Source organism: Mirounga angustirostris, unplaced genomic scaffold, assembly GCF_029215605.1.
Source record: "Mirounga angustirostris isolate CCGP_5_RB_7025 unplaced genomic scaffold, mMirAng1.0.hap1 SCAF_9, whole genome shotgun sequence".
NCBI classification, from domain to species: Eukaryota; Metazoa; Chordata; class Mammalia; order Carnivora; family Phocidae; genus Mirounga; species Mirounga angustirostris.
In genome coordinates this window covers 17921776-17939908 of record NW_026991717.1, presented here as the reverse complement: position 1 = coordinate 17939908, position 18133 = coordinate 17921776, and the positions used below count along the sequence as shown (strand labels likewise).

Sequence of the window (18133 nt, the reverse complement as noted above, 5' to 3'; positions counted from 1 at the left end):
CAATTTCCCCTGCATATACTCTCTTTCTTCCTCCCCCTTATCTGGGAATACATGATTTTCTTTCTTTCCCCACGCCATCTGGCCATCACCTCACCCACAGCCTGTGGATCTTCTCTGAAATAATTGTTTCCCATAGAACAGGGGGTCAGTGACTGTTTTTTCTGTAAAGGGCCAAATTGCCAATACTTTAGGCTCTGTGGGCTCGATGATCTCTGCTGTAACTACTCAATCCTCCAGGGATATCATGAAAGCAGTGACGAGCAGTTACATAAACACATGAATGTACCCTTTTCGCAATAAAACTTTATTTACAAAAGCAGGCAGTGGGCCAGATTTGGCTCATGGGCTGGAGTCTGTGGATCCCTGCTACCGAACAACAAAAACAAAATTAGTCATCCACCCAATCTACCCAAGCATTAAAAACTGCCTTGCGTTTGAAAATAATTTTTTAATGTAATGCCATGTGCACAAGAATTTCTGTATCTATGTCTAAAGCTGCTTTGAGACACATCCAGCATTGTGCTACCACTTTCCCTATATTCACCATACTTTGTCGATTGAAAGCAATAATTACGGCCCTCGCGTTCATGCACTCATTTCATAAAAACCACAGACTGGCCACCAAGGTTACACCCGTTGGCGCATTCATCAATGCTTCTTATTTCACTTTTCTTCTTGTTGGATACAGTATAATTTTGTTTACCACATGAGGCACGGTAACAAGGTTTTTCTCTACTACGGACACACAATCAAAAGCAAAGGAGAATATTGACAGTGCTAACTTTGGCCCAGGATATCTGTATGGAAACTTTAGAACAGAAAGACAATTTCTCTGGTTATTTCCTCCACTCTCCTGAGTTCCACTGGGCATAAATTACTGGTCATTGTGATGGCGCAAATAAGACTCCATTAACATCCCCATTCTGATCTTGGTAAATAAGTACATTTATACTTGAGCACTGCTGAAGAATGAAGTCATAGAGAAAAGTTCATGGTAGGTGGTCCTGCCTTTTCATTAGGCGGGCTTTGACAAAATCCCCAGCACCTCAGCTAGACAAGCTGCTATTCACTACCCCAGGGTTCATGCAAGTGGGGGTGTGTGCCTGTTGACAAGGGATGGGTGACAACACTTGCAATCGGGGCTGGTCACCTTTCTTGTTTAATGATACGTGTTGTGGCTGTTCCTAACCCCTGGTTCCCGGGGGCGCTCCCAGTGCCTAGAACAAGGATGGTGGAATCTATCCGTTAAATTGGATTTCTGACTTACAGTTAGCAATCAAGTAGTTCTCGAAGATGGCAAATCCTGAGAAGGTGTGGCTCCAGGTGCTCATTGGAGATTGAGTGCATGAGCATGTTTCACCATCATGCTGAGAACACAACATGGGGCTCTGGCCCCGTTCCCTTCCCTGAAAGCAGAATGCACGTAATGGGGAAGCGCCATCTGAATGTTGGACCAGGTGGTGTGAACCCTCACACAAGGAAAAGCAGAAGGAAATCCCAGCTCCCGATGTTGTATATGCTCAGAAAATACATGACGATGGATGCAAATGTGAATACAGATCACCGTCCTTGCCCAGAGGAAACTGCAGCAGGGCAGGAGCCCAGCTCCCCGCCCTGGAGCCTCCTGGTTCAACGCTGGGCCCTTCTGCTGGGAAGACCAAGCCTGGTCCTGCTGACATGCTCCCTGGACAGTGGTTGGCACCCTACCCCTCTGCTGGACCAAGAGGAACACCTGTCTGTGAGAGATCAGAGCCGGATGCTGGAGTGGTCTTTCCCGGGAGTCAGCAGGGTGAGGGCAGGCTCCAGGCAGGGGTAGGGGCCCGGGGCAAGAAAGAGACCTACCATTGTGGAGCACCAACCATGCTGTGGGCATGGAGATGAGTGCCATATGTCATCTAGTCACATGTCACTGAGGTCACCTGAGACTCTGACAGTGGTAGTACCTGAACCCCAAGCAGGACAGTTTCTTCCCTCCATCCTTTTCCTGGGAGGTTGGCTTGAAACAGAAGAGCTAGAGACTTGTTATTACATACGCACATTGAAGCCTGCAATAAGAACAGTCAATGAAAAACATGTAAGAACAGACCCTACACCATTCTCTATACTTGAAGTAAGATTTCGTTCTGGCAACAAAGTAGACCCGTGTCACAGGCACAGCTCTAGGGCTCCATCCCAGAGATGGGACCTACGGCTGGCTCAGAGGCTGAGTGTGTGGCCAAGGGTTCACCATTCTGGAGACTGGTCACAGCCTGCCCTTTCCCAGCACGTGTAGCCAACCAGTGAGTCCACAGGAAGGGACTGAGCATCCCAAGGACTAGATTTAACAACAAATGGGTGTGTGTGGTTGGTAGAGAGACAAGGTTTCAAGCCCCAAAGAGCTTTCAGTCCAAAAGGGGAGACAACATGAGCCCGTAAGTAATCCCCTCCTATAACAATAACTTAATGGATACTTCCACGTACCCAACTCTGCTCTACTTGCCTTACGTACTTGAACTCACTTAATTCTCACAACAGTGCTACCGGGCTGGTACTGTTACTATTCCCATGGTAAAGATGAGCAAACAGTTTAAAGAAATTCAATCAATGAGCCAAGTCACACAACTCATTAAGTAGCAGGGTTGGGACTCTGAGACCCATGCTTCCAGAGGGGGAAGGAGAATGAAGACCAACCAACATCAAGACAGCCGGAACTCTGTGGCAAGAAGACTTTCATCATTTCCAAAAATAACTACATTTACAGAGGGTTTACATTTGAGATGTCTCATCCTCATAAGATAGGAACATGCCCCATTTTGTAGATGAGGAAACTGAGTATCAGGCGAATGATACAGCTTGGAAAACTACCATATCTAGTAGCTTGACAAAGTTGAGATTCCAATTTTGGTCAATCTGAAATCTCTCCACCAAGCCCCCTAGTGACTGACTTGGAGAACAAAGGGACACCGTGAGCCCTTCCAGGGTTCCATGATGTCTGGTTTCTTGGAGGTTTCTAGAGTTATAAGCATTTATACCCACTTATGGGTGAGGAAAGACTTCTCAAGAGTTAAGGTCTAAACATGGCAGGAGTCCAGAAGATAGGAGATGGTTACCAGTTATCTCCATGGCATTAAGTGCTAACTAGAGGGTTGTAACACCACTGGAATGCTCAGTCCAATCTGCGAGCACCAAGGTCTTTTCTATATTCTTGGAAGCTGAGATTTTTAAGGCCTAGATGTAGTCAATACCCTGGTTCATGCCAAGTGTCCTAGTCACACTACCATTAGCAAGACTACCTTTGAGCCATATGGAATGTTGAAGACTTGGTGAACAGATCAGTTTGTTTTTCAATCAACTGATTGCCAAGTGAGTTCTAAGAAGTTGCAGAGATCAAGTTTTTGAGAAATCTTCTTGGAAGAGCATAAGCTGAAAGGCTGCTATCATGGATACTGAATGTAAGTCATTACCCACTTGCTAATTGAGTCACCTGTCAGCTTGGTGTGGATTTTTGCATGCCCAGGTGCCCAACCCTTCTAGGAAAAGGGCTGGTTACCTGAAGTAACCTTGGTTGGAGGCACCAAAGGTCATCCTTGGAGTAAGTGGTATTTTAGAGGCTCTGAGGGTCGAAGCTGGCAGAATAAAATTGTTGGAAACCTCAAGGGTCACAGTCAGACACAAAGCAAGAGCACAAAGCAAAGGTAGGGAACATCTAGAGGGACCAAGGTAATTGTCACACTCTCTTATAAGATTAGATTCACCTGTGTGTAGCAGACCATCTCAATTAACACACCAGGATTACGGAAGTTGCAGAATCCACAGAAAGTGCAAGAGTGTGGTTTGTGTCTTTCTCATCTAGACCTTCCCATGTGGGTTGGTATGGCCAATCTGTTCCACAATGGTCTTAAGGACTATCTTAGGGTCAGTATGGCTGCAGTGACAAGCAAGCCCCCAGGTGTGAATGTCTTAACACAGTAAAAGCTGTTTCCCTGGTGATTTAACAATCCAGTGTAAGTGCTCCAGATCAGCAGGCATCTTTCCTCCATGTGGGTCTAGGCTCTTGTTAGCTTTAATAACTATTTGTTAGATAAATCTATTTAAGGAATGTATTCAGAGAACCGTGGACATGGATTCCTTCCATCTTGTGTTTCTGCCATTCCTCTGCAGATGGCCAGATGATGGAGAAAGTGCACAGAGGAGGGAGCCTGGACTCTAATGGGCCACATCTAGAATTCCATTCAAATTCCATTGGCTGGAAATTATTCTTTTTTTTTTTAAAGATCTATTTATTTATTTTTGAGGGGGGAGAGGGAGAGAGAGAATCTCAAGCAGACTTCCCACTGAGCACAGAGCCCGACACAGGGCTCAATCTCACAACCCTGAGATCATGACCTGAGACAAAATCAAGAGTCAGATGCTTAACCGACTGAGCTACCCAGGCGCCCCTGGCAGGAAATTATTCTAAGCTACAAGGGAGGTTGAAGAATCTAGTCCAGCTGTGTGCTCAAGAAGAAGAACAAATCACTCTGGTAAGCAGTCCTTGCTACAGGCACCCAGGATCCTTGTGGCTCCTTGCAGCTCAGTGGGACATCACCCCCAGGGTCTGGCCCTTGATCAAAAGTGACAGCCAGCACTGCTGTATTCTAGCTAGCAACCTGAAGAGCCAGGGAGCTAAATCTTTAGTAGAAGTCATCACTCCCTAAGTAATTAATCTCTTGGGTCAGTTTGCATTTTTTTTTTTTTTTGCATCTATCAGACAAAGAAAGGAATGAAGTAAAACAGAGAAATAAGGGCACGAGTCAGGTGTGTGTCTTAATTTCCTCATCTGTAAAACAGAGATGATGAGAACACTGGCTTCATAAGATTATGAGAAACAAAGGAGTTGATATATGTAAAATGCTTAAAGGCTCATACTCAGTGTTCAATAATAGAGAGCTATGGGAAGAGGAGAAGGGAGGGTGGGAGAAGGGAAAGAGGAGAAAGGAACGGTCCCTGAAGCAGAAGGTTCTCCAACGCATAAATTTACCCAGAGTTTCTGCTGGTTTCCCATTGGTCAGAACTCAGTCACATGGGCACAGAGCTACAAGGGAGGCTGGAAAATGTAGTTTTTATTCCAGAGACTCAGACACCTGGCTAAAAATCAGGGACTTTATTACTATGGAAGAAAAGGAGAACGGACATTGGGGGACAGCTAATAGTTTCTGCACGTTCACCAAGAGCTGGACAAAGGTTCGTTTTTCACAGCCACTTAGTTTCCAGGGAGCAATGAACCCCTGGGTTTCCACAACAGATGGGGACCTGAGACAAAGTCTGTAGCCAGGACTGTGGAGTGAGGGGAGGCTGGGTGCCCAATCAGGGGCAGCCCTGAGGGCTACATCATGGCTGGGGCTACTCCTCCCTGGCTGGAGCTCTCTCCATGCATATGAGCACCATCTGTCCGGAGTATGCACGCAAACCAAGCCACCTCCAGGACTGAGGATGGGCCCTGTCTTCATCCATGCCTCAATCACTCCCTTTTGTTTCCTTGATCCTCCAGCCCCCAAAGACCCTCCAGTTTCCTTATTCCTGCCTAGGACCCCCACCCGAGGCCCCATTCATGCTTGCCTCCCCCTCTGTACTTAGGGTTATAGGTTGAACTGTGTCCCCCCCCAAAATTCATATATTGAAGTCCTAACCCCAGTACCTGTGAATATGACCTTAATGGGAAATAGGGTCTTTGCAGATGTAATTAGTTAAGAGGAGGTCATATTGAAGCAGGGTCCCACCTTGGACCCTACTAGGTGGGACCCTACTTCAATATGACTTGTGTCCTTAGAAAAAAGGGAAATTGGGACACAGGGAGCGTGCCATGTGAATGTGAAGGCAGAGATCGGGGGATGTGTCTACAAGCCAAGGAATGCCAAAGATGGCCGTCGAAACGCCAGAAGGTAGGAGAAAGGCCTGGAACAGATTCCCTTCACAGCCCTCAGAAGGAACCAAACCAGCCAACACCTAGATCTTGGACTTCTAGTCTCCAGAACTGCAACAATAATTTCTGTTGTTTAAGTCCCCACCCCCGCCATCCCTGGGGCTATGGTACTTTGTTATGGCAGCCGGAGCAAGGAAATACACCTGCTCTGGCTCCAGCTTACCTTCAGGTCTCAAGTCAAGCTTTGCTCAGAGCTTCCAGACCCCGCCTCCTCAGCTGGTCCCAGCCCTCAGCTCCGCCCCCGCCTCTGCTCCCCGCCCTCCCCGTTCCAGGCACACCCCACTCACCACCCCCAATCTGCCCATCTGCTTCCCCCTGCTGCCCCAGCTCTCTCCCACTGAAACCCTGGCCACCGCTGCCGACACCCTGGCGTGGATCACACGTTCCCTTTAAGAATCCTCCACTCACAAAACTGTTTACAGCCAGTGAGTGAGCATTTTAGGGGAAGCCAGAAACTCTCGCCTCCCCTTCGGCTTTATTTGTGCCATAAAATGAAATGGAGTTGAATACTTTCTGGATAATCTGATTAAGGTTGACAGTCACACTGCATAATTAGACTATTTTTCTTTAGGGGGAGGGGTGGTGTATTTGCCAGAAAGAGCACCGCTCCTCTTGCGGATGCGTGGCTATGCCTTTCTGCATCTGAGCCGTCAGGTTAACTCGGGACTTCGGACGTATCTGGACCATCAATGGAAGAAGTCTCGATCCTTATTTACAAAACATTTTCTGGTAACTGAAATGAGAGAATCTCATGAGACAGAAACTTAGGAAACTAAACGGGATGACAAGCTGTGCAACTAGTCTGACCCATATCCAAAAAGGAAGTCCATTGCTGGAAAGCTCCCAGGCCACCCAAGCATGGGGACAGCCACCAGCTTCCCAGGACTGCCCCAGTTTCAAAAATTCACTTCCCTGAACACCCCAGGAGTTCTCATACCTATGTGTGTTAGTTTGAGGTTCAGAAAACATAGTCACCAGAGACCCAGGGCTCATGAAGGAAGCTCCCTGCTTACAGGAGGGGACAGTGGAAGGCAGGGTATTTGGGGGTGCTGACGGAGATCCGAGGAAGGCAGAGGGCAGTGATGCCACCTGGGGGGGAAATGCAGTCAAAAGTCTCCCCCCCCCCTCCAAACTGGTCGGTAAACGCCATCTGGTTAAAATGAACAGCCAAAGCTGCCTTGAAATGGAAGAGAAGTCCCAAATGGATAACCCAAGAGAGGGCCTGCAGAGGACCATCGTGGGTCCCTAACTGCCCCACTCCCTATGCTGTAGGAGTGAGCAGCCCAGGTGTTGAGCTTTCTCTCTCAGCCTTAGCCTCCAGGGAGTACGGAGGTCAAAGGCAGCGCAGAAGGACTGCCCAGGAGCCCTCAGCTGGCCTTGGAATTACGGGCAAGCCCCAAGCTTTCCTCGGGGCTGCTTCAGGGAGCGATGAGAGGCATTCTCCCTGAGCTAGTGCCGGCACCTCCGGATGTGCCCCAGTCTGGGCTCCCCATGTCCCCCGAGTTCCACGGGTCCAGGGTTCATGGCAACATGGCAGTCGTACTCGGTGACCGGGAGCCACGGCTGGTGTTCAGGCATTGCTCCCATGAGAGGACAAGAGAGACAATGCTCCCTCCTCGGCACTGGCCACAGTGGGAAACCAGGACCCCAGCCTCATTTCGGAGGAAGGGGATGGCAAGGAGCAACGGGTAGGGGCGATCCAGTCTGTGTTGCATCAGAGTTTTCTTTTGTTTTTTTGTTTTTAATTTTCAGATGAATAATTCAGTGGCTATGCCAAGGTTGAAATATTTTTCTGTTTTCAGTAAGATGTGAGAAAAGGAAATGAATTTTAATGAAATGTTTTGGTTTACTTTATCAGAGGCTTCCAGTATAGTGGGATTCCCACGCCCTGAACAGATGTCCGCTGTTTCAACCTCTAGCCTGCAAAAGGCAAAAGAGAGCCACGTGGCTGGCCTCTTTACCTGTTTACCTTGTCCTGCTCACCCTCTTGCATCCCCCCATTTCCCGGAGGGGAATTGCTGCCTGTGTGCCCCGAGCTGGGGGAGCTTTGAAGCCTTGTGAATTTCAGGACACTGACATTACAAGTGGTGATTATGATGTCTTCACTGCCACAGACCATCAGGTCTCCCGAGGTGAGAGCAAAGCACCTGCCCCACGTTCCCGGGGCCTGTACCTCCCTGGCCCATCGGGCAGAACAGGCTTTGGCAGGTGGCCCAAATTCTCGGAGCCGACCACTCCCAGGAAGGACTCAAGCATCACACAATTCCGAAAACAGGATTTGAGGGGAGGTGGAGAGATGTGGCAATCTCTCTAAAGAGAAGGCATTGCCGTCAGGTGGAGGTGATGTCACAGACATCGGAGAATATGCCAGAACATGAGCTAATGGATAGCTGCAGGTGCTGGACATGTTTTTAGCAGAAGTTTCTGAACTAAGTCAGCAAGTAACAGACCACATGGACTCTCATAAACGGGATTACTGATGGGATTCTTCCTAATTCAAGAAAACGCCTGCCTAAAATGAATTGACGTCTACAGATCAATCAAAGGAATGACTGGTTGAGCCCTGAGCACTGTGCTAGTTTGGGGGATGGAGAGGTGAAGGTAACCAGCTCCTGCCTGCAAGGGCTTATGAGAATTGCTTGTCGGGGCAGTGACCATGCATGACAAATCAAAGAAACCCCAAACAAAGTCAGCAATCAAGGGCTCCTTACCTGCCCTGGCAGGATTTCCAGCTGCCAGCATCCCTGGGGAGTCATCCTGTCTAGAGACCCAAGCAGGTGTCTAAAAAGAGAAAAAGAAGAGTAGCATTAAAAGAACATGGCTATCAAAGATTCCCATTGTCCCAGGACCTTATAATAATTCTGGTTTCATATATTCTCCATTTAAGTTTTTCCAATCATCCTATAATCGTATATCATCATTGCCCTGGTAAGAAAAGGGGGAAATATCTTTGTCCTTGTCTTACTGGTGATTTGGAGGAGACACTGGCCTGCCCAGCTTTCCAGGAGCATCTTTGCTCTGTTCTCCTGATTCAGGTGGAGGGTGGGTTTAGCAGGCAGAAAAAGCTGTGAAGTAGAAACTTCTAGTGGAAGCCAATTAGGAGGCTCCCTTTTCTCATTTTCTTTCCCTGGGTCTGACTCCCCAACAACGGAAAGGTCCAGAGGTGGCCAGTGATGGAGGGGATGCCGGGAACACAGCAAGAACAGTGGCTATGTCCACAGGCTTTGCAGATATATTGGAATAGAATATGAAAAGGGGGGGGGTCATATAGACCTGGCTCAAGGAATGGATTTGGTCTGGAAAAAAGGATCAACAGAGCAAACAAAGAGCCCCAGTGTGTAGATAGCTGCAGTTAAGGGGTGAATGAATCAATAAAAAACCAGTAGAAATTTAATATAAGCCTGAAAAAGATAACTACTCCTTCTTCCTGCCGTTAGACAGGCTGATTCTAACATTTAGATGGGAAAAGCAAATAAGCTAGCCTGTGCAGAAAAACTGTGAAAAGGGGGTGTGCAATGGGAAGGAAACCCTCCAGATCAAACATACTGCAAAGCCTCAAAAATTAAAATAGTGTGGGAACGGCTGAATAGCCAGACATACCAATGGAAGCATAGAAAATCCAGAAACAGACCCAGCGACATACAGGAATTTGATATCTGATAACAGTGGTGTCTCATTGCAGTGGAGGTAATGTTAACATTTTAATAAATGGTATTAGGACAAATAAACATCCAAAAAAGATATAGCTGGGTCCATACTTCATATTGCACATGATAAGCTCCAAGTGGATCAAAATTTAAATGTGAAAAATGAAATCATATAAGCCTAAGAAGAAAATAAAAAAAATATCTTTGAAACCTTGGTGTAGAAGAGGTCTGCCCGTGATTTAAAGAACCAGAGCTGTTACAAAATTATTATATAAGTATAAAAAGTGTCTAGAGAGGGAAAAATAGCACAGCAAAGAGATAAATAACAAATGGGAAAAAATATCTGCAACTCATACCTCCCTCCTAGATACAGGGCTCCTAGAAATTGAGAATATGAAAAACCAAAAATCTAACAGAAAACAGGCAAAAGTTTTAAAGAGAGTTCACCACACACATCCACACACACAGACACACATGGCTCATAAAGCATTTATGAAAGATGTTTAACGAAAACGATGCAAATGAACACTATATTGATGTAGCATGTTTCACCCATCAGTTTGGAAAAACCTGCAAGTTTGAGAACATACTCTACTGGCAAGGCTGTGGGTAAACCAAGCTGGTGGAAATGCAAAATGGGTCAGCTCTTAAGGAGGGCAATCTGTACTCAAAAGCCTATCAAAATGACTAATGCACTACCTTCCCAGCTCTGGGAACTTCCCCATAGTTGCACATCACGTAAGTATGCGAGAACAAGATTCCTCACAGCAACAGCATTTGAAAGGAGAAAAAAAAAGGATAAACATCTCAGGTGTCCATCAACAGCAAAGGGGTCAAACCATGGATTATCATATAGCTATTTTTAAAAAACGGGGGCGCCTGGCTAGCTCAGTCAGTGAAGCATGCGACTCTCTTGATCTTAGGGTTGTAGGTTCAAGTCCCACGTTGGGTGTAGAGATGGCTTAAAAATAGAATCTTTAAAAAAAACGAGGGGCTTTTTATGTTCAATTCTCCAAAGTATAGTAAGTGGAGAAAGCAAGTTCTGGAACAGTATGCTACCTTGCCTGAAAGAAAGGGGAAAAATGAGAGTGCATGTATTTGCATAAACAAGACTGGCAGACTACATGGGAAACTAATAAAAGAGATCATAGGGGACACGGAATGGAATAGTCAGAAACAGGAGGACTGAGACCTTTGGTCTGAGTCTGGCCCCCTAAATGAGGGCTATCCCAACCTTCCCAGGAGAACCAAGTAGATTTATTTCAATTAAGAAAATATTTTTTTTAGTCAACAGGAAGAAATTCAAATGACAGCTTGTTCTGAATCTCTACCAACCCCAAATCCTTAGTCTGACTTCTAGCCTCCACTCTGTCAAATCTCAACAAGAAATTCTAAAAAGTCTGGGATTAGCGTTTCCTGAGAAGATAAATTACAGCTGATTTCCAAGTTTAGTTCAGCTATTTGCTTAGTATAAAAGTCCAAACAGATTTCTACAAAACAAACAGTAAGATTGCACCATAACTGTGGGAATATACATACATGTCTCTCATACGTCTGACCTCATCTTATAAATATTTAAAGTAAGACAATCCTTTACGATGCTTTAAAAGGGTATGAGAGATGTATTTGTTCATTCCTTCACTCAGCATCTCCTGAGCGTGCACTGGGCGGAAAGGTCTGTGTCAGACCCGCGGGTCCCTTGCCACTAAGAGAAGCCAAGTCGCTCCGGTAGGCGGCATGACCTTCGTGGAACACTCTGGCTCACTCTCCCTCATATTCTGGGTCGTGGCCACACAGGCCCCCTGTGAATTCTTTGCCCGCACAGTCCCTCTGCTATCTACTCTCCCTAACTGTTGTGTGCCGGAAATGCTCTGCTCCTCGCTGCTTGACAGACTGACCTCTACTCATCCATCAGGGCTCAGCTCAAGGGCTGGTCACACAAAGCAGATCAGGGGTTGCCAGGAGCTGGGAGAGTGGGGAACCCAAAGTGATGGCTCATGACCCCGGGATTTCTTTTAGGGTTGATGAAAATGTTCTGAAATGAGAGATGATGGTTCCAAAACTCCGTGCAAATACTAAAACCACCGAATCGTACACTTTAAAGGGTGAATTTTGTGGTATGTGGATTTTACTCAATATATATATATATTTTAAAAGATCCCTTCTTCAGGGAAATCTTTTTGGATCAGATACCCACTACTTCTGAGGACTTGTGATACCTGTTATGGCGGGGATCATAATTATAAAGAGTAATTATGTCACTGGTTATTAAATACAGTGGTGCGCTCAGGGCAAGGTGGTGGGAAGGGTACATTGCAGAGAATTTAAAAGCAATAATAAAACCAACTAAAAGCTGATCTTCTCTTTACAATGCCATGATGTTCTGGCAGTTCTAAATAATGTCGGTGATAAAATACATTCCCCCTCCAAAAAAGGCTTTTTGGTCTACATTCTAAAAGAATCGTAGGGATTACTGTTGAGTTTAGAGATAATGTGTGCAAGCCTTCAAACGAACACATTCTTATTCCTTTAATAAACATTGTATTCTACACGGAAGTTAATTCAGAGAATTCCCAATTACCGCCAGTCCCCCGCAGATGAACTCAGCTACAGGGGTTTCTTTTGAGATAAATTTGTCATTGTAACGTAACAGTGAGACGTGGCTTACTCAGCTGGTGTTTCCAGCCCTGCGCGACTACAAATACGTGCCTTTCAACAGTAGATTCAAAGTAAACACTGATAGCATACTGATTATAATGACGGAAACGGCACTCGAGGTTCTTACTTCTGCCAGTCCATGTAACTACTTGAGTGTTTATTTGTTTTAAAATTTTAAAACCGCGGAAACAGGGAGAAGGGAAATTTTCATTGGTGAGTGCAACAGTTCGTACATGAAATATTTTACTGAATTTGATATTGAAATGTATTCTTTTCCAGTTGTTGTTTGCTTTGAACTCAAGAACAAATCCAGAAAATAAATGGTCCCATATGGTACTTGCCCAAATTGTACCTTTTACAGTTCAGTTTTATTAAAATTCACTTATTAATTACTGAATAATTACTTACATAAACTAATATTATAGGAGATGGTAACCAAAGGATCAAGGTTTAATCTTAAACAGATATAAAAACAAATAATAATCAGATTAGGTTTTTCCCCTTTTAGGCACAATAATATCTGTTCTATTTTTATTTTTCCTCTTTTTTACTGGCAAGATTGTGCAAACAAATATGCAATGTGAGGAAACTTTTTAAAAGTTATTTATTTATTTATTTTTTTTTAAAAGATTTTATTTATTTATTTGACACAGAGAGGGAACACAAGCAGGGGGAGCGGGAGAAGCAGGCGGAGCGGGAGAAGCAGGCTCCCCGCTGAGCAGGGAGCCCGATGCGGGGCTCGATCCCAGGACCCTGGAATCATGACCTGAGCCGAAGGCAGCCGCTTAACCAACTGAGCCACCCAGGTGTCCCAGTTTTTTATTTATTTAAGTAATCTCTACACCCAACGTGGGGCTCGAACTCACGACCCCGAGATCAAGAGTTGCACACTCTTCCGACTGAGCCAGCCAGGCACCCTGAAGAAATTTTCGATATGAGGAAAGTATCTGCATTTCCTTTCTGGCCATTTTTGTTATTCGTTTCATTTTGTGATTATTGCTGAAAATAATTTAGTCTTGTAGAGGAGGGGAGTATTTTCTAATATGCCTTCTCTATTTGATTAAATTAAATAGTAATATTCATGAAGGATATATTGATGAGCTACATATGTTCTTGAATATATTCCTAAATATTTTGAATGTATAATAAGGATATGTATTTTTGAATAATATTCATATTCGCTTAAAATATTCAGGAAAAATACTCTTCAATGCAAGGTGTTGGTAAATTGCTAAATTGGGTGAATTAACTCTTTGGTGTCTTAGTCAAAACTAAGATGTAGAAACTGTGAAATAATTTTTCTGTGGTCAGAGCATCTGTAGGAGGAGCTGGAATCTGAACCAGAATCTTCTAACTGGAGAGCCCACTCTCGTAACCATTATACTATATTGCTTCCGCACACACATACTACTGAAACTCAAGTTGCCCATGAAACGCCATCCAAACTGTAACTTCACCAGGAATGCTGCTCAGGTGAAGATGAATAGCCAAGTCTACACAGCTGTGGGTCAGACTCACACTTCAGCCCAATCACCAAGGATTGGGGATCACAAACAGGGAAGTCTTCAAACACCACAGACCCCACTTCTAGGGTGATTCATTGGGTTCCTCTCCTGGGCTAGTTCCTGGACCATAATTACATCATTCCTACCTCAGGGCCTTTGCACCCACTGTTCTTTGTCTAGCTTTCCCTCCTGGCTCTTGAAATAACTAATTCTCATGTTACCTCCTCAAAGAAGCCCTCCCTGACTATCGTATCTGAAGTTACCCCTCCAGGTCACTAACCAATCACTAACCACTGCCCCATTTATTTTATAGCATACAGCATTGCTTTTACTCTCCATCTACCTATTTATGGATCTATCTACATCTATCTTTGTTTTTAAATCAAATCAGTGGCTGGCATAATAGGTTCCTAATAAGTATTTATTAAGTTATTGAAAGAACGGCCAAGTGAAAGGATTAGCAATCCTGTGCTAAGAAGGATTCTGAGGTCACATCCAGGCTCAGTGGGACAGAGGACTGTGAGAAACTAGCCATGTCTGCCGTGCACAGGATGCGGGAAGGGGTAGAACACCTATACGTGCGGGGCCTGGATTGCCATATTAGCCAAAACAAGGACAAGCTAGGGCTCTCCCCACATCAGCACCCATCAACCAACACACTGGCACTGACTCCCCCACTGATGGGATCCCTCAGCTCCCTCTTCCTGATTGTTGAGGAAGGACAGTGGGTGCAGCACAAGCAGGATACTGCTCGCAGTCGACAAGCCTGATCTCGGAGTCCAGAGGGTAAAGACTTGGATCACGATTCTCACCTTCATGCAGGGACCAGGGGACTTGACTGGTGAGCAAAGCTTCCTCCACACGGTTCAAAGTTCATAGACCAAGACTCTACCAGCTTCCCACTGCCTGAGTCTGAAAGAAAGGAGTTCTTAGAACAGAGGCAAGAGAATAAAACCAGCCCCAGCTGTAGAGGATTCTCTCCTTCCCCTCCCAAGTCATTAACAAAGACTGACACTGTAGTCTTTATCAAAAAATCTTGTTCCCTAAGTGGTGATACAGAATAATTATCTCAGCATGCAATCAGCACAGCGATCTTCTTCAAGGCAATTTGTAAAATTTGTGGCAAGGATATGCATTTTTAAAATAGATTAAATTTTCAAGAGCTCGCCTCTTAAACCTGGTCAGAAAGTATTTACAACTCACCTGGTGGGATGATGCATATCTCCAAGCAGGAATTCTCTTTCATTAGGCCTTGCTTAATTGAATCAGGCAAAGTCATTTTGGGATTGTCCCAAAAGAAAACCTTTTATCTCAAGGCAAATGTGTCTTAACAAGGCCCTCCAGGAAAATAAAGCCAGGTTTCCACAAACCCGAACTCTCTGCTCCTCCTTTCAAAAGCCTACCACCCGACTCCATTTGTTTTCCTTTTAAGTGAGGACATTGCTTTCGGAGTTAAGTGTTGCCAGTGAAAGCAACAAGTTGGCCTTCCCCTCACTTGGTAACTGTTAAGAAACACCTTGTCTCCTTTCTTTTCTTCCTGCCTCACAATTAAGTTGTGCCTTTGCTGGAATGAGTGTGCTTGCGAAGCAAGGGCTTGCTCAAGGTATGATCAGGAGTCTGATTCAGCCCCCAGTTGATTTCCACTGGGTTGACTCTCGAATTGGACAAATCTTGACTGGATTATGCAAAGATCAAAGACCATGACTCTGCATTCCCCCAAACCTGGTGTAGTAGGAGCCCATCTAGTGTCGACCCTGGGCTTCGCCACTCGGCCGCCAGGACACCTGTGTTCTCCAACATTCATGGGCGCAACTGGGATTCTGGAGGCCTGGGTGGGGAGGCAGGGCTGCCCCCCCCCGGGGGGGGGCACCCTCCAGACGGGAGAAACTGGGAAGGGTAACTGCTGTGATAACTACATACTTTAAACAGGAGGGAGCACACTCCACCTCTAACAGCAATCCCCCCAAATCCGAAGCCTGCCTTGAATGGCCTGTTGCCTGCCAGTCACCCGCCGATCAGTCTCCCCTCCCCCTCGCCGGCCTCCCCGCTCCCAGCCCAGAAGCATCTAAGATTTGTCTAGAAAAAGGGACTTGTCTTTCCCCGGCACTTTTCACAGTAGGTTTCCTTGACTCAGCATAAACTCGGGTTCCAGCAAGAATCGGAGGCGGCTGGAGCGGCCTTTCCTCCCCTCCATCATCAGCCGCCTGCCCTGTCCCCGGAGCGAGCCGGGGCGCATGTATCAGATGTCACTCGGGGATGACTAATCGGGGATGCGGATGAGAAGCCTTAGAGCCTGCCGGTAAAGGAGCCCGTGCAAACTTGGAACGAGTCATCTGACGGGTCACGTGCGCGGGGCGCGGCGGGCCCTCTCCCCTCGCCCTGCGGCCCGTGACTCAGAGCGGCACCCGGTCCCCGGTGAAGGGCAGCAGTTACGTAAGCGCCAGCGGGGCCGCGCCGTGCGGCGGGGAGGCCGCGACCCAGACACCTCCTCCCTGCGCTCGGGGGGCCCCAGATGGGGGCCGGGCCCCGCCTCCCCGCCCTCCCGCCCTCCTCCAATTCCCAGGATGGTCCGCGACGCCGCCGACGTTTCCAGAACCCAACAGTGGGCCCCAGGGAAGATTCTCACGCAGCACCCCCCCCGCCCCCCCCGCCCCGCGCCCGAGTGCTAAACCCAGAGGAGACATCCCCCGTCCTGGATCCCTCCCCCAGCCCCAAGCCGGCAGGGGTGGGGCGGGGCGGGGCGGAGGCCGGGAGGCCGGAGAGACTTATTCTATTATATAAACTTGTAATTGGCTCTGGCTCCTGCGGGCTCGGGCCACTGGCGCGATGTTTCCAACCAGATGGATTGTGAGGCCGGGCAGCTTCCATTCCCCCTCCTCCCACGTCCCCTCACTGCGCAAGCCCCACCCGTCTGCCTCCCCAAGTCTACCAGAATTTCCCTTTCTTTCCCGTCCTCCCATGTATGACGGATGGCATCCAGAAAGGCACGATTATTTGAAAATGGTATTTAATTATTGAACTAACGTAGGCCCAGCCTGCAAATCAACATGCAGGAGCATCTCACTAACTCAAGTGGAAAATGAGTGATCTTAGCGCAGCGACCAGGCCTCAGACTTTTCTGCATCGGAAGGCCCTGGGGGGCTTGTTAAAACTCAGGGTGCTGAGCCCCACTCCCAGAGTCCTGCTCACTAGGTATGGAGCAGGCGGAGGAATCTGCTTTTCCACAAATTACCAAGAGATGCTGATGCTCGTTGAACCACTCGTACAGACAGGGGTGGGGCTACAATTTATATTGTACATTTTAAAATGTACAATTTATAATGTATATTATATTCCTGAACGAGAGGTCAGGAAGACCAACCTCCTCTCAAGGACTCTCTGGCATTTTAGACGTGTTCATTTACAAACAACAAACATGTTCGTTGTAAATCATAACATCCATCCCTGTGCATGATGAAACAACGTTTCACAAGCCCCACAAATTAGCAACCGACGTTGACTCAGTCCAAGAGTTTGGAAATCAAGTGTTTTATAGCAGGAGGTGACCTCAGAGACTGGCCAGGCCAAAACCTCACCTAACAGGTGAGAACCGAAGGTCGGCAAGGTTGGTGGGCTGGTGGAGAGAGCTGGGAAGGCCAGCATTCCTGGAAGCAGGTGTAACTATCTGCGTATATTCAGACCCCCAGCTCCACCACTGGTTAGCTGTGCAATCGCAATTTTCTTCTCTTTCCTAATCTGTAAAAAAGGACCAAAGTCTATTTTGCTGCAGCATTGTGAAAATTCTATATAATGTTTAAAACCCGTGTAATTCAGATCAGGCTGCCCCTGTGTCATACTATGCTATTATTATTTGTGGTCAAGGCCACTGTGCTAATTAGTAGGTGAGCTAGGACTCAAACTCAAGACCCCTGACTTCTAATCCAAAATAATTTTTCCACTGCCCTACTGTGTAGGGAATGTTTCTTTTTTAAAAGATTTATTTATTTGAGAGAGAGAGCACAGCAGGGTGGGGGAGAGGCAGAGGGAGAAACAGACTCCCCGCTGAGCAGGGAGCTGGATGAGAATGCAGGACTCAACCCCAGGACCCTGGGATCATGTCCTAAGCCAAAGACAGATGCTTTGCCAACTGAGCCAGCCAGATGCCCCTGTAGGGAATGTTTCTTTAAAAAACTATGTGCCTGTGGTACTTAACCTCAATCATTCCTCTGATGCTGGAGCATTTTCTCCTAATTAGTGCAAATAGTTGAAGTGTGTTGGACTTTCTGGTTGTATATGAGCCTGATAGAAGTAACAGTCACAGCCCAAGAACCAGGAGGATTCAAGATGCCCTCTAGAGCTTTTGTGAAATACATACCCTGAATTGACTTACTCCATTTCTCCCT

General features: G+C 46.5%; 1 long non-coding RNA gene across 1 annotated transcript; it reads right to left on the bottom strand.

Annotated features, from left to right (window-relative positions):
* Positions 1-333: 333 nt before the first annotated feature.
* LOC135361532 (uncharacterized) lies at positions 334-16199 on the bottom strand. Its single transcript, XR_010404882.1, has 4 exons — positions 14955-16199; positions 14564-14663; positions 8653-8722; positions 334-2045 (listed from the first exon to the last, which is right to left on the bottom strand). It is a non-coding gene; the product is annotated as an uncharacterized LOC135361532 (long non-coding RNA).
* Positions 16200-18133: the final 1934 nt, after the last annotated feature.